The sequence below is a fragment of the Xiphophorus hellerii genome, chromosome 5 (assembly GCF_003331165.1).
Source record: "Xiphophorus hellerii strain 12219 chromosome 5, Xiphophorus_hellerii-4.1, whole genome shotgun sequence".
NCBI lineage: Eukaryota > Metazoa > Chordata > Actinopteri > Cyprinodontiformes > Poeciliidae > Xiphophorus > Xiphophorus hellerii.
This window is the reverse complement of record NC_045676.1, coordinates 1,812,695-1,828,432: the sequence shown is the minus strand read 5'-3', so window position 1 is coordinate 1,828,432 and position 15,738 is coordinate 1,812,695.

Here is a 15,738-nt window from a genome sequence, read left to right as displayed (position 1 = left end):
CTGTTTTGTTTATTAACCCAGTTATGTTCGGTTAGAAGAGCTGGATTTAGAGTTTATGGGACGGGTTTTATAGGACAGGTGTTCTCCTTCACCTCCAGCTGGAAGAAACTCTTTATTCCACAGATCTGCTGGAGCAGAAAGTCAAACACTAAAAACATAATCCACCAACTGTGTGAAGCTGCCATCTAGTGTAAATCAACATAGAAACAGCAGGAACCAATCAGTTCAGGTTAAAAACTCACTTTCCATCTAAAATGTAAGAAAATCATTTATTTTCCTTCCAGCTTCAGGTCAACATTTCCCAGAATGCTCTGCTTGAAATTAACCCGTTTTATGACTCATATGGTTCATCTCAGAGCTAAGACGTTCTGCAAACTTGAGACAGAAATGAACCTTCATCATTTAGAACAGTGTTCATTTTAGTCCAGTGTCTGTTTATTGATCATAACTATTATATCAGGTGTGTCTGAAAACTAGACACACCTGCAACATCTCAACACCTTTTGTTCTTTTATATGAGATTACAGCTTTTCATCTCTGGTGATAAATCCATCCATCCATCCATCCATCCATCCATCCATCCATCCATCCATCCATCCATCCATCCATCCATCCATCCATCCATCCATCCATCCATCCATCCATCCATCCATCCATCCATCCATCCAAGACATTCCTCTCTTCTGTACTTCAGTACACAATTTCAAAATATTTCAATCATTAAATCAATAATCAAAAGGTTCAAGCCTTGTGCCTCACAGTGTGGATAAATAAAAACAATAAATCATTTTGAGGGAATTTCCCGACCCATAAGATGCAGGATATGAAATATAAAATGCAAAAGGTTATTGGAGAGGGATTCTCTGTGTTTGAAGTCTGGAAGAGGGAATTAGCCTGGGTGAGGAGTATTGATGAAGTTGAATAGATCAGTGGTTGATTGACGGTGTGGATGGACGTATCCAGAACCTGTTTGTGGTTCCAGTCTGGAACTGGTTTGATTGAAAACGGAATGACTCTTGAGATCTGCCATGAGTGGGTTTGTTGAAGGTCTGGAGGTAAAGCAGTCACTCAAACCTGGGACTAAAGAAGGAACAAGTTTAGCTGGAGCAAAGGTTCGTCAGGCAGAAAGTTTAGAATCACATCGATAAAGACTGATTGTCAGGCGCTGAATGATCATCATGCAGCTCCTTAAATCACCAGCAGAAGGGTCAGTCAGTCAGTCAGTCAGTCAGTCAGTCAGTCAGTCAGTCAGTCAGTCAGTCAGTCAGTCAGTCAGTCAGTCAGTCAGTCAGTCAGTCAGTCAGTCAGTCAGTCAGTCAGTCAGTCAACTGCAAAACTAAGAAAGATTGTAACTAAACAAATCAAAGAATGTTGAGGCTAATTTAACAGAAAAAAACTAATACAAATAAAAGTAAATAAATAAAAATCAACATTGAATTACGTGTTTGTGATTAAAGGTAAATTAATACCAGCTGCATTTTCTTAAACTGATAGGAATATCCAGCTTGTTATAAACATTTCCCCTGAATGATGGATCTGCTTTCTATCTCCCTGCAACCCTATAGGATGATCTACAGCCAGGATTATGGATGAACGATCACTATATCCAGGATTTTATATTCCGTATGTCATGAGAAAAGACTGGAATACAGATGGATTTGTAAATTCAGAGCTTCAGCTTTCATCTCAGAAAAATTCTCTCTTCACTCCAAACTTATCCAGATTCATCTGCAGCTCCATCCTGACGTCACTTAGGACCAGGATGCCCGAACTCCTTCATATTTCCAGCAAACTCATATATTACTCTGAAGCATTCTCCTTTTTATTAAATACACACTTCTCATCTCATAACATGCACTTGCACTTAACCACCAACAGCTTCAACTGGAGGTATTAAAAGCTCAAACCGACATGATGACGTAAAATGGCTTCACCTGAGGCGAGAGCTGCTCTTGACTCAGAATACTCCTGACAAGAGACAGAGAACATTCTCTGAGAGGTAAACGAAGAAGCTGTGGGCTGCAGGCCTTTCATCGTCACAGCGCATTGGTATGAGCCTGAACTCTGTCAGATACACTGAGTCACATTTTCTGCTCTACCTTCACTTCCATAGAAGTGCTCACCTTAGGTTTATTGTCTTTTTTAAAGGAGGTACATAAAAGAAAAGGCCAGTGGGCTTTGTGCTAAACAAACTGCTGAGATCAATAAGGGAAATGTTGCCTTGGACATGAGTAAGTGCTGAATGCTGGAACAAAGAAACTAACTCCACTTTGGAGAGAAGTGAGAAAGGTAAAAGTACAAAAGGCAGCAGAGTTTCAGCTCGACGCCAATCACAACAACTCATAGAAGAGCTGAGGTGATGTACACCTGCCTTTCATTGTTTCTGAATTTAGCTGCAGTTCAACCGCTTCTGAAGTGAAACATGATGGAGCAGGCAGAAAAAGATTTCACTCAAATAAACCCTGAAGATGTTTCACTACAGATTTACTGACATACAGCACCACATAACGTCCAAACCCAAAGAGCTTCTTCACGTCTTATCGTCACCTTCAATGTAACTTTTTTTCTGTTGCTGTACTTGATGTTCCAGTAATGCCTGTTTACTTGACCTTGTGGTGTTTTTCCGCGTTAGCTTTGCATTGTGCCACATGACATGATGGTCCAGTTGGCTTTTCGTTTACAGAGCTAAAGTATAAATCACTTTCTGTTCTGTTTGTTTAGCCTCCTCAGCATGCTGACGAGGTCTCAGCATCGTTAGCTAACATGTCTTGGAGTGGAGCATCCATAAAAATCCATACTTTAAATAATCATGGTCATAATTCCTTCCTTTTTGTTCTGCTTGCCTCAGACTCAGTCTCGTCTCTCACTGTAGTACAAAGAAATCTACCCATTTTGTTTCGGGCATGGACTTGGTGAAGTTGGATAAATGTTTGATGTTAAAATGTTTTCATGTCGCACCTCCCCTCAAGAACTCTAGCGCCCCTGGGGGAGCCCTGGTGTATTCTGCAGTTTTAAATGCATAGGTGGGAATGTTATCTTGCTACAGCAGCAAACCAAAATGACTGAAAGCCTGGAGTGAGTGGTGAGAGAAACATTGTTTCCCAGAATCTTTTGGGAAGTGTACTTTCTAAGAAAAAGGAAAACTGTTGTTACTGATCTGTCAGTCAGTCGTTCTAAACCTCAGCCTGAGCAGATCTTCAGTGTAAGTCAGACCCAAACTGTGTTACTGCCCGTCTGGACAGCTGGGTTAATTAATACAGGAGGGTATTTTTTCCAGTTTCCACTGGTTGGTACACAAACGGAGGATCAAAAACAGAGGAAATGATTCTGAACATGTAGTCAGACACACACTGACAGCAGTCTGCCTCCCAGTACTGTCCCTCTCCATCCCACCAGTGACTCCTGCCCCCCCGGGGTGTTTCCGTGGCAGCGGTCAGGTGCAGCCCAGCCAAGTGTTCCCTCCATGCCAATCCAAACTGTCGCTGGCATGAAGGGTGATAAACGCTCAGCTGTTGCCTGCATCGTTTGGAGGCTCACAAGCAGATTCAGTTTTTTTGGTTGTTGTTCTTGCTGTTGACATTTACAGTTTGCCACAGCTTGAAGTGACCTTTTCCTCCCAGGCAGCTGAGCTGACTCTGGAAAACGGTCTTCATTTAATTCACTTCTCGTTTGCTCTGTACCTGACAGATTTACAGCAGCCGTACCACTACAGCGAACCGAGCTGCTCTCCCCAGAATGTCAGCAGGTGACCTGGAGGTAAACCCACATGGCGGCAGCAGACCTCGCCCCCTGATGTTGTCTGTACATGCATGGTTATGGATTCAGGAGCCAGAGAGGCAAAGAGGGAGCAGATCTAAGAGCATCTTCTCGCTGTGCAGATGAAACGCTCTCATCTCAAACAGCTAAGCAGTCCTGAGAGTCCAGCTCTGCCTCTCCTTCCTCCGTCAGCCAGGCAGGAACTGAAGGCCGTTTGACCTTTCTGGAAAGCTGGACTGTAATTTTGTTTCTCGTTTGGGGGAAAAAAATATCAACCCACCTCGAATGGAGAAAAAAAAATCCTCAGAGCCTGAGGGGGAATGAAAAAAGGATTTTTGTTTGGCATTCAGTCTTGCATCGACATGCTGCTCTGTGCGCTCGCCCCACATGGGGCTTTTAAATGTGATTCATGTTCAGCTGCAGCCTCAGAGTCCAAACACCCCCTCATCATCTGATTTTACATCTACACCCATCTTCATTTCTAAGTTCCTCAGCCCCCAAACAAAACTAATATGAAGTATCTCTAATTAAGTTTGCACAGATTCTGTTTCTTACCTCTTAATCTCCAAATATTTCTTCATCCTTGGAAATGTAATTCAAACCATCCACAAGGGGGCACTGTTTGAATACATTAGAGTAACTCTCCTTCCTCTGCTGATGCATTCTTCCTGTCAGAAGATGGTAGATCATTTCTCATCTGAAAAATTTGCAATTTAGCTTAAATTTCATCTGGATGCATCAGCCAGTGGAAATATAGGAGCATCCGTAATGTTTCAGGTGTGCTGAAGGAGCGCAGCAACCTGAAGTGCTTTTTGATGTGCCACCACCTGATGTGCATTCTGATTTCACTCGGGTTGTTCTGTTCAAGCTGCTGCAGGATTTTACTCATTTCCTCTGAAGGAGGTACAAAGTGGAACATTGGACAACAAATCTAACAAAGTTAAAGACAGACAGGAGGAGTAATAGGTGGTGAGATGATAGGGGGGAGAAAAAACAGGAAATGAAATCTCTCAAAGCAGAGGCGTCACCGTTCCCCAACAAATCATTTTAGAAACAGGACGATCATCTCTTTAGGAGGGAAATCAGTTATTGTGTCTATAGGTTCCTGTTCTGCTGATGTGATTTCAGGGGAGGAAAAACAACGATGGGAAGATTTTAACCACAGAAGCTCCACAAAACAAAAAGCTCCTCTGACGTCTTCCAGGAAAACAAGATCTGAGAAAGGTCACCCGGCTGATGATGTCACAAGTAAACAACAGAGTCGCATTAATGCTGGGAGACAGAAAGAAATCAGTGAAAATGAAAAACAGAAATAAACAGGTAAAAATAAATCAGTGACACATCATCTTAATTTGACCGAACTGATATCAAATCTTTTTCAGTATTTAATCTTAAAAAGGGAAATTCTAACAGAATTTAGGAGATATCTTTTTCTATCATGTTTTATTCAATAAATCAGAACATTATTAAAAAAACATTTAATGTAGGAACTTTATCAGTAAGTGCTCTGTATACATTAATTACACAGAGATGGATGTTGTTTCTACTAATTATGATGATTTTCTGCTTACAGTTAATGTAACCATCCATCCATCCATCCATCCATCCATCCATCCATCCATCCATCCATCCATCCATCCATCCATCCATCCATCCATCCATCCATCCATCCATCCATCCATCCATCCATCTTCTCTACCTGACTTCAGCCAGAGACACAGGATCTCATGTTCTGGTCACTCACACCCACATCAGTCCTGCATTTTGTCCTGGATCAGATATTCGAGACCCTTCAACTTGATGCTAACTTTCCATCATCGCTGTTTTAGATGAGTCAGCATTGATTTATTGTCAGTTATGGCAGCAAATCCTTTGTTATTTTAACATCAGGCTTGGTACGTTGAGTTTGGCTTCACTGTCAGACGTCAATATGTCTGACAGACAACATTGAAATGATTGGGAACGCTTCGTCTGTCTGGGATGAAATCAGGAACACAGTCAGAGGAACAGTGCTGCGTTTCGGTCCAGCTGAACTCAAATAGATTATATTTCACAAACGTTTTCAGAGAAGCTGAGCTAAAATTTCTGAAACTAGATTTGCATCTATGTGCTTTAAGAAAATATAAAAGATAAAGTTGTTAAAATGTTGGATCAAGAAGTTGCTCCAAATGAGATGGAAAGGTTGGAGCTGGCTTTGCTCTGAGAGACAACGTCTGGCTAGACTTTACTGAGAAAATCAATTTGCACAACATCAAATCAATAATAATTTTATTATCAGACATTTTAATCTTCATTAAACACAAACTAAACTGTAAATTAACTGCTGAAACACCATCAAGTCCCATAAATCATAAATGTGAGCTAAACAGGTTAAAGGGAAAAGTTTGTGGCATTTCTAAAGCAGAGTTTCAGTTCAGCCAGCTCCTTGTCAACATTTTATGTTTAATTATTATTACTTTTATTCCACATTTTTCTTGTAATGTTTCCTCCTTTCTGTTATCCAACAGCTTCAGCCAATCAAACTCTTCTGTCTTCTTCTACAGTTCTTGTGTGATGCTGATGATTATCAGACTTTATAAGCGTTTAAGGTTCTAAAAATATATAGTTTGGATTTGAATGAAATCATTTTTTTCTTCACATGTTTATTCAAGGCTGAACTAAACGGTGCTTTTACTTTGGCTGATGTAATTAAGCCATTGAAGAAAAAGTATTCAAGTAGATTTAATGTCTGTGGTTTCATTAATATTTCTATATTGAAAGATTAAAAAAAAAAAAACAGCTCAACCCTCCTGTTATGTTCTGGGTCAAATTGACCCATTTTAAAGTTTACATTGTTTTTTTAAAATAGTTGGAAGTATTTTTTTGCATGAAACTTTTTCTATTTGTCTTAATAGGTGCACTCTACATATAAATTAAAAATTTATTCATTTTACACATTTGTACCAACCCCTGCGTCTACTTTTTACATAGAAACTGTTCGGATCAATTTGACCCATCAGTCAAGTTGAAGTGCAAAAAAAGATTAAAAAAATGTCCAATTCTATATGTTTCCTTGCAGCTATGAACCATATTTCACCGCACACACACACACACACACCCACCCACCCACACACACACACACACACACCCACACCACACCACACACACACACACAAGCCCACTTTCTCACTACTCTCTTTACTTCACTAGGAAACTGCGAGAAAGCAGAAAGTGTTCATACAACTTTTGACAGGAATCTTTTCTGTTCCTGTGGACAAACTCCACCCACCCTGAGTGACACTCAGCAGAAATGGAGGAAAACATAAAAACTCTCTGCATGACTCATTTATCTTGATTTTAATCAGCGGGTCAATTTGACCCTGAACAGTATATGTGTCTCAAGTTCAATTATATATATAAATATAAAAAAAATTTCAAAAGACCAATTTCAAGGAAATTATTGTTTTTTGTGTCTAGGTTTTTTTCAGTGGACATTAAAAATGTAAATTCCATTTTTTATGTCCAAATGAGTAAATGAGCAGGTTGTCGTTATTGATCCTTAATTTCTGAGAAATAAAAAAACATCATTGCACAAATATTGATTGAAATGGTTAGTATTGGAGTTAATAATCAGATACAAAAATGTTTTGGAGGAATTTTTTGGTTTCTGACATTATTGCATGATTAAACACTCCCCGGGTCAAACTGACCCACGAATATTATTGTGTACCTCAGAAACAAACATAACAGGAGGGTTAAATCAGTTGAATTAGAGAATAATGTATCATACATTTATTATTTTCTATTTTGTCAGATCCAATCATAAAAGTTGCCCATGCAACCAACCAAACTCCATGTGGAAAGACCCTTTGGGATTTGAACCCAGGACCTCTTTGCTGCCAGGCACCCGGGACACCAACTGGTAAACCTGAAGTAAGAAGATTAAAAATAACCACATCTAAAAATAACACATTTATTACATAACAGTCAAAATATAATAATAATAATAATAATAATAATAATAATAATAATAATAATAATAATAATAATAATACCATAAAAGTACAATTACATTCAATTAAAAATTCATGTAAAATCAAAAAATTTAAAAAATTACCTGAACAGAAGGACAACAAAGGAAATGTCAGATAAAATCCAACAAAATAATCTGAATTTATCAATAGAAACATCAGTAGAAGAAAAGTGAAGCATCAGATTCGGATTTCCAGAACCAAAGTCTCCGTCTAATCAAGCATCTCAATCCCCCGAATCTGTAAGGGGTCAGAAGGAGGTCAGATGTTACTTCCTGCAGGTTTTAAACTTCACGCCCTGCTCTCTTCAGAGAGCAAACATGGACGCCGCTGCGTGCTGAGATGAGAACACACTTCCACAGTGGTACGACTCTGTCCTGATGGACAGAAGCCCAGGACCTGACATGGAGGTCAGCAGCCACCATCCGCCGCGCTGCGACCAAAGGGAGAACACGAAATGTCCATTTCTGATGACGTCCTGAATGCTCATGCTTTCTGACACTGGGTGCACTTAGAGATGTTGGCTGGTCTCTGTTGGGTTCAAAGACAGGATCTCTTGGGGCTGATTTCCCTCTTCCTGTCTGTCTTCCCTGCCCTTTTCCCCCAATGTTGTCCCTAATTTGGACCGTGTTTTGTAAAAGTTTTTACTCAAACATTTCTGCTCATGACAAATGAGATACTCATAGTCTCACTGAGACGGACAAAAAGAGGACAAATTATGAAAATATGCTGCAGCGAGTTGTTTTGACTGCGGCACAAACTTCCTGTCATGCGTTCAGTGCAGAGGCCTTCAGAGGAAGCAGCTCTGAGTCGCTCTGCAGGCTGCAGTCCTCAGAGCAACATATCTCAGCTTGTCACTTCCATTTACCTCTTTCCGTTCCAGCTAACATGAAGACCATTCCGGTTTCACTGTAAAGGTCAGCGGTCCAGAAGCTACGTGATGTAACCGCTGCTCTACAACCTACCTGGCCTCTCATCCACAGAATCATGCCGGCAGCGTGGCGTGAAATGTGTTTTTCAGGGAGAACACAGAATTTATTCAAGTGCTGGGAAGTGTTGAGAGATTTATCTGACACACTTTGTTGAGGTTGCATAAATCTGCTTGGCTTGGAAGAGCAACAATAACCTGATGCTTGAGAAGCTGACATATTTTAAAAAGTTTTTAGCTTTTCTTCTTACCATAATTTTTCCCTTCCTGGTGAAAACATTGATCAACTTTCTCACCAGGGCCGCGATACGCACCGTTTTACTTCACTTGTTGTTTTTATTACCATATTTTCAGGACTAAAAGTCACACTTTTTCATAGTTTGGCTGGTTCTGCAACTTATTGTCAGGTGTGACTTATATATATACATATATATATATATATATATATATATATATACTGTATATTGTTCCATCTTCATGGTGTGTTTTTTGACTGATGGGTGAAATTGTAATTTTAAGCCACTGACCAACTTTGAGTTGTTCGGATCTTTAATGTCAGTTTAATAAAATGTCGTCCACATGTCACCATGATATTAAATTTGTCTGGGACAATATTTTCTTTACAATATTGTCCACGATATTGTAAAGCACCAAATTTCCCACCATAGAATTGCATCCAATTTTCTCGTGTTGCAGTTGCAATGAAGACACCCTGTCCCTTCACTGTGGAGACATACAGCAAGCATGGCCAAGTTTTTATTGACAAGAAACAAGCTGGATTCCAAAAAGACCAGCTCAGTTAGCAGCAGACTTTGATCTGAAGTACATCTACAACATGGCTCTTAAAAGTCCCAGCTGTCTCTCGCCTTCTTGGTGAAAAGAGCCCTAATTGCCCTTCAAGGCTCTCAATGAGAGCAGCAAGGCAAAGGAGAGTCCTCCTCACACAGATCAAGTGCTAAATATTGTATCGTTGTTGTGTAGCAGGAGATAAGTGGCCATTCATTTTTAATTGGCTCAGGCAGAGTTGAGACACCAAACTGGTTGCTGAGAGATGCAGGATCATGTGAATGTTGCTGTTATCCTGTACAGGAAGAGATCCGAGCAGAAAACAAAACCTTTGGACCTCCAAGACCCTCAGAAGGTCAGAGTTCAGCTCCACCCGTTTTATTTTAGGGATAAATCTCTGATGGATTTAAATAAAATCTAGTGTGAACATATCAGAAGACGACTGGTTGTGTGTCATTTAATCTCAACATAAATGCAGTTGTTTTGTTTCTGGCTTCAGTGGTTCTTTTCTTTATTTTTAAACTAAAAAAAAAAATCTTTATTTTTTTTAAATTAATTTATTTAATTCTTTCCAGTTTTGGTGCCTGATGCTCCTGTCCTATATATCAGCATGGAAGGTTAAATATGCCCATGTTGTTCCCCAAAGATTTACTACAATGTCATAATTTTAAATATCCAAGTATTGTTTATATATATATATATATATATATATATATATATATAAATATATATATATATATTAATACATCACACCTGGTATGGATTTGTGAATTTTATATAAAGTACAATGTTTGCAAAACACACATTCATTAAAAAAGAAAAAGAAAAATGTTTTGCCACCCCCTCCAGAACCTGTCAGATGGAGTCCAGTTTTCTGTATGAGTGACTATAATAACTGCTCAGAGCAGCACGTTACTATTAATTAATTTATTTCTTTTATTTCTGTAAACCTACATGCATCGATGTTCTGTCACTTTGCAGCTGAATTCCCTCAATACATAATATAATTTTTATATAATATCTGTTTTTCTATTCTATTTTGTTCCTAAGATTTTTTTTTTTACGATAACAGATCATTTTCCTTCCTCTTCACAATTATAAACTAGATTTTGTTTTTTTTTAAAACAAAATCCGAATTAGTTACTTTGTGGTTGCAAAGCATTTCACCTGGTAAAGTAAAGGTTACCCTGTTAACGCTGAGCCTCAGATTCCTCTGTTGTGTCTACCTTTAGTCATGTCATCAGATTCTGCGGTAGAAATTTCATCCATAACATCTGTTTGCAGCAGCTTTAGAATGAGTGAAGCAGGATTAATCTGTTAAAGATTGCTGTGGCTCACAAGTACATGAGAAAGGTCAAAGTGTCACACATCAAAGTTTTTCACGATCTAATGCAAAAGAAAATAATTTACAGCTTTTAGATTTGTTCTGCAGCATCCAAGAATAACTGTGACAACAGAGTTTTTCTTTTCCGTGTTTCTGTGTTCTTCTCTCTTGGCTAACATTGACCCATATGGCAGAAACCCTCCATCTGCCACCAAAGCAGCACACAACAGGCTGTGGCTTATGTGTACCACAAGCTTTGAAAAAGTGTTTCCAACTCAAAAAGAAATCTCATTTTTAACAATTTCTGAAGCTAGAAAATAAAGAAGAATCAAACCAAAAACTTTGCCTGATGTGAATTTAAATATTGGGGAATAATGGCGTCTCTCCCTCTCTGTGCAACCATTTCTTAGAAGTTAAATCTTATATCGGATTTGGCATTTATCACCTGCAGTAACTGTGAGGAATGGCTTCTTGGATTTATGAATTTAGTTTATCATTCAGCGTACGCGCTCACACAGAACAGTCTTCACATTAGAATTCATTTCACTCGCCGACATACGGTGCAATGATGTGCTCCATAAATTGTAACATGTAGGAGGAATGAACATAAAATATTTACACGTGTTGTGGACGAGGCAGAAGGGGGGAAATAAAAAAACGAGCTTGATTTAAATACAGCGATTCATCATCAGTGACTCCTGGCTGCTTGATGGCACTTTGTTCAGATTATTGGGTGAAACACAGACGGTTATCCTCAACTCCTCACTTCTGCCTCAGTTAAACGGATCAGATCGTGGAGCTTTTGCAGCAAGCGAAACATGTCTGGATCAGCAGACAGACATCTTTGGAGGAGGTACCAGTTTACTCAATGACATTTACAGACAAAATAATATTTTAAAGTTACACAGATCTCAGTGAGAGAAGGTACAGAGGAGGAGATTCCCCAAAACAAGCTGAAATACTTGTATCAGTTCAGTTCAGCTTTGACTGATATCCCAAATGAAAATTGGTTTGCAGCAGACATAATAAACCCAAAAACAGAGAAAACATCCACAAAAGACATCACATTCATTGCATTAGTCCAACAGAACGATAGATATCACAACAATGTCCCACTACTCTACAGATGCTGGTACATCATGATAACCTGAATGCTTTCCACATAGTACATTAAGGTGAATTGTGCTACCAAAATACCAAAAATATAAAATGCGTATTATTTCAAAACCTAAAACGTTGTCTGGTCTGGGTAGTTTAATTTAAGCCAGGGAGATTAACTCCACAATGGCAGCAGGAGTGAAAGAAACCCTCACACTAATCTTAGGCCCCCTAAAGCAGCAGCCAGATGGAAGATCAAACTCTCTGTAAAGTGGACAATGAATTTAGGCTTAGTTCTCACTCAGAGTACAGTATGACCCTCATCAGCCTATTTCTACTAAAGCAAGGAACAAAACCAAACCAAGCCACTGATAAAATAGTCATTCATATTTTAAAAACTTTAAAAGAACCTTTTCCTTATAAAGAAGAGGCGCTGCTGGACCTTTTGTACTCTGTGTTTGATTCAAAACTCAGCTTTTCATCAGTAACACTTCCCATGTTTTAGATTAACTGACAGGAAAAAGTCCTCACACTACGTATTAGCTAGGTAAGATCCAAATCAAGACTGAGATAAACGTTAAATTACAACCTGTTTTATACGAGACAGAATAAATTCAGATCTGTTGTATCAAAGATGGCTGATGGGTCTAAAAGCACAAGGCAGCAGAATTTCCTCAAACTACAGTTAAAGTGAGACATGAAAAAGTTTTCAAAAATAGAATCAGAAACTAAAATAATTTAAAGTTGGTAAGCATTTTCAAAAGCAAACAGCACAGAACCTGATGATAAAGACATGTTGACCAGAGCAACAATATTAGGAGCAATGATGTGAAAAATATAATTAGGGTTGGAACAATGCTGGAGGTGGTGTGTAAAACGCTGCTTTTTACTTTCCACAGAGAATATAACCGACACAAACTGCTGAAAAATATCTGAGCAAGAAGTTGAAACTGGATCTGCATCATACTGATGAGCATCTGAGAGCAGATCCACTTGTCAGAGTCAATACCACAGCTTGACTGAAATCACTCAGCTTGAAATCACCGAATAAAAAAAACATTAAAAACAAACTTAGTTTGTAATGAAAACAATGTTAATAGCATTTTTTTATTTTTGGAAACATTTGGGAATTTGAAGGTTGTCGTTTTTCCACTTTTTCTCAGTGCGTCTGACTGCACATCTGAAAGTGCCAACATTTTTATTTAACCAGGGCTGAGGTAAAGATTTGGTTTGCTTGTTTTTTAGGGCCAGAATAACCTTAGCGATGGAATAAAAAGGTCAGAAAATTTCTCAGTGCTGGAACCGGAGCACAACTGTCAGAGTCTTTAAAATTGGTGGGGAAAAGCCCTTCAGTGTTAATTGCCTGCATAGGTCAAACAATAGACTGAACGTTGAGGGGAGAAGTTCCCTGAGAGCCTGGTGCGTCATAATACATCGACTTCCTCAAGGTTAAAGAGAAGGACATGTACGCCAACAAACAGACTCACTACCAGTACCTGGAAACTTATGTGAACAACTCATCCAAGGAGAATAATCCAAGCACTGTGCTCTTTTTTTAACGTTTCCAAAATGTTTAAGTCCAATCCATGTGACAGCACCAGATCGGATGCATGTCCTTTAACCCGACTAGACCTGTCAGCGACTGAGATGGAAAGAGATTTAGAAGTTTTTAACCCAAGGCCTGGTCTCACAGTCAACAAACCCAATTTTCTTACTAAAGAACAACTAAAACTGACAAATAAAACAATAAATGGAAACACATATGCAGAATAAAAGTAAGGAAACAACATCAGCAAAGTCTCAGAGACTGGTGGAGTAGAAGTTAATGGTGTGTCATACTTATGGTATCACTAATACCAATTCTGACACTATTTCTGATGCTGGTGTTTTTTTTCTTGAACTGTTTTCATTATTGAATAATTTGTGACTTCACTTATTTGAATATGATTATAATAAAATACAAGACAAAGATTTTAGGAAAATAATTGTTTTTGTTAACCAACTACAATCAGAATAGAAATAAAATGATTCCCTTTTTTATTTTACTACACACAGTTATTTGTTAGAAGAACTGAGTCTGCAGCTGCAATCTGCATGTAACCTAAACTGGAATACTTATTTCTAGTTTATATACTTGGGATAAATATTATTAGACTACTTTTTAGACTCCTGTTCTTCCAACCCTGAAATGAAATTAGACCAGAGGATTCTTATCTAGCAACCCTGAACCGGAGCTCCTAGTTTACATACTTTAGACCAACATTAGATTCTTTTTCTTCTTTTGCTCTTTCCTTTGGTTTATTTTGTTTTGCCTTGTTGCTGAGAATGTGCTACATAAATAAAATTACCTTTACCTTTAAGATATGAGATCCTGCTCTAAAATTTAAAAAGTAAGCCCATGATATTTGACCGTTTAAATTCTACATATGCGCTGACATAAACTCTCTGAGAAAATCTGAGTAATTTGCTAAACATATAAAGAAGAAACTGCAAAAAAAAGTATTAATCCTATTACACTATTGATCCAATACCAATACTCACCTTGCTGTTGATTGTATGGATATTCATATCGATATGCCCAGCATTATTAGAAGCCAAACATTGAAAATGAGTTTTAAGCGTTGATGTAAAAGACTCAGCAGTGTCAGCCATCTTTACAGAGATGAAAACCACAGTTTTGGTGTAGGCACTGCAAAAAGTTGCTTCACTTTTATTTTTAGAGAATTTAAGAGAAACCTTGCAGCTCAAATAGTAACACATCCTGAATGAAGATCAGTTTGCTCCACTACGGAATATAAAACATACTCCTGATAGTCAAATATGATTGAGAGAGATCAATAAACGCTGAAGCATCAGAGTTTGATGAATCAACAGTAGAGAGTAATATAGGACACCTTCTGTCAAATTTTAATCGGAGTTTGATTGATGAGTGATTAATGACCCGTGACTAATTGATTTTAATTTCCGGTCACATGATGCCCCTCCCCCTATCCGGTCACATGATTCCCCTCCCCCCATCCGGTCACGTGATGCCCCATCCGGTCTCATGACCTCAGCATGCTTAACACGTGTTACACTATATTCCCGCTAATTTCAATTCAACCAATAGAAACAGAGACAGGCTCCGAGTTTTATGAGTAATACAATTAAAGTATAAAAGAACAATAAGTCTTAAATAATCAAGAATAATATACGATATAATATATTTAAATAGAATGTTGTAATTAACTCCGGTTTTGCTCACCAACCCGTCCGTGTTTGTGCGTGTGTCCGGGCAGAATACTGGACACACATGTCCCTCAGGATGTCTCAACGCCATACATTGTTTAAGGTGAACTCCTTCTGGCCTCTATGAGTTTGAATTAGCCAATAGAAGCAGAGACAAGAGGGTTCAGTGTTAGAAAACCAATAGTAACATACAATATAGTATATTCAAATAGATTTGGATGTTGTAACTACATCCGTTTTTTTAAACGGAAGGTCTTTCTGATATACTGCCTGAAGCGGGACAGGTCCCAGCCATCAGGAAGACCCTCATGACCTCCGGTCATCATGCGTGACACGTGTGGCTCTCTATATTTCCGATCATCTCAATTGGGTCTCTATCGGGGGTTGATTGATATGGTGTAAAGGCCAGCACAGGATTCATTCTCGTGACTTTTTGGTGGGTGGGGGGTGGGAGGCCCCATGACAGTGCTGCTCACCAAGTCATTCGTGTGCGTGTGGGTGTGTGTGTGTGGGTATATAAAGACATATAGAAACAAAAGTCCCTAAAGAAAACCTACAGTTTAACTATTTTACTGCATTATTTATGGTAGCACAATTAGTCAGTGTTG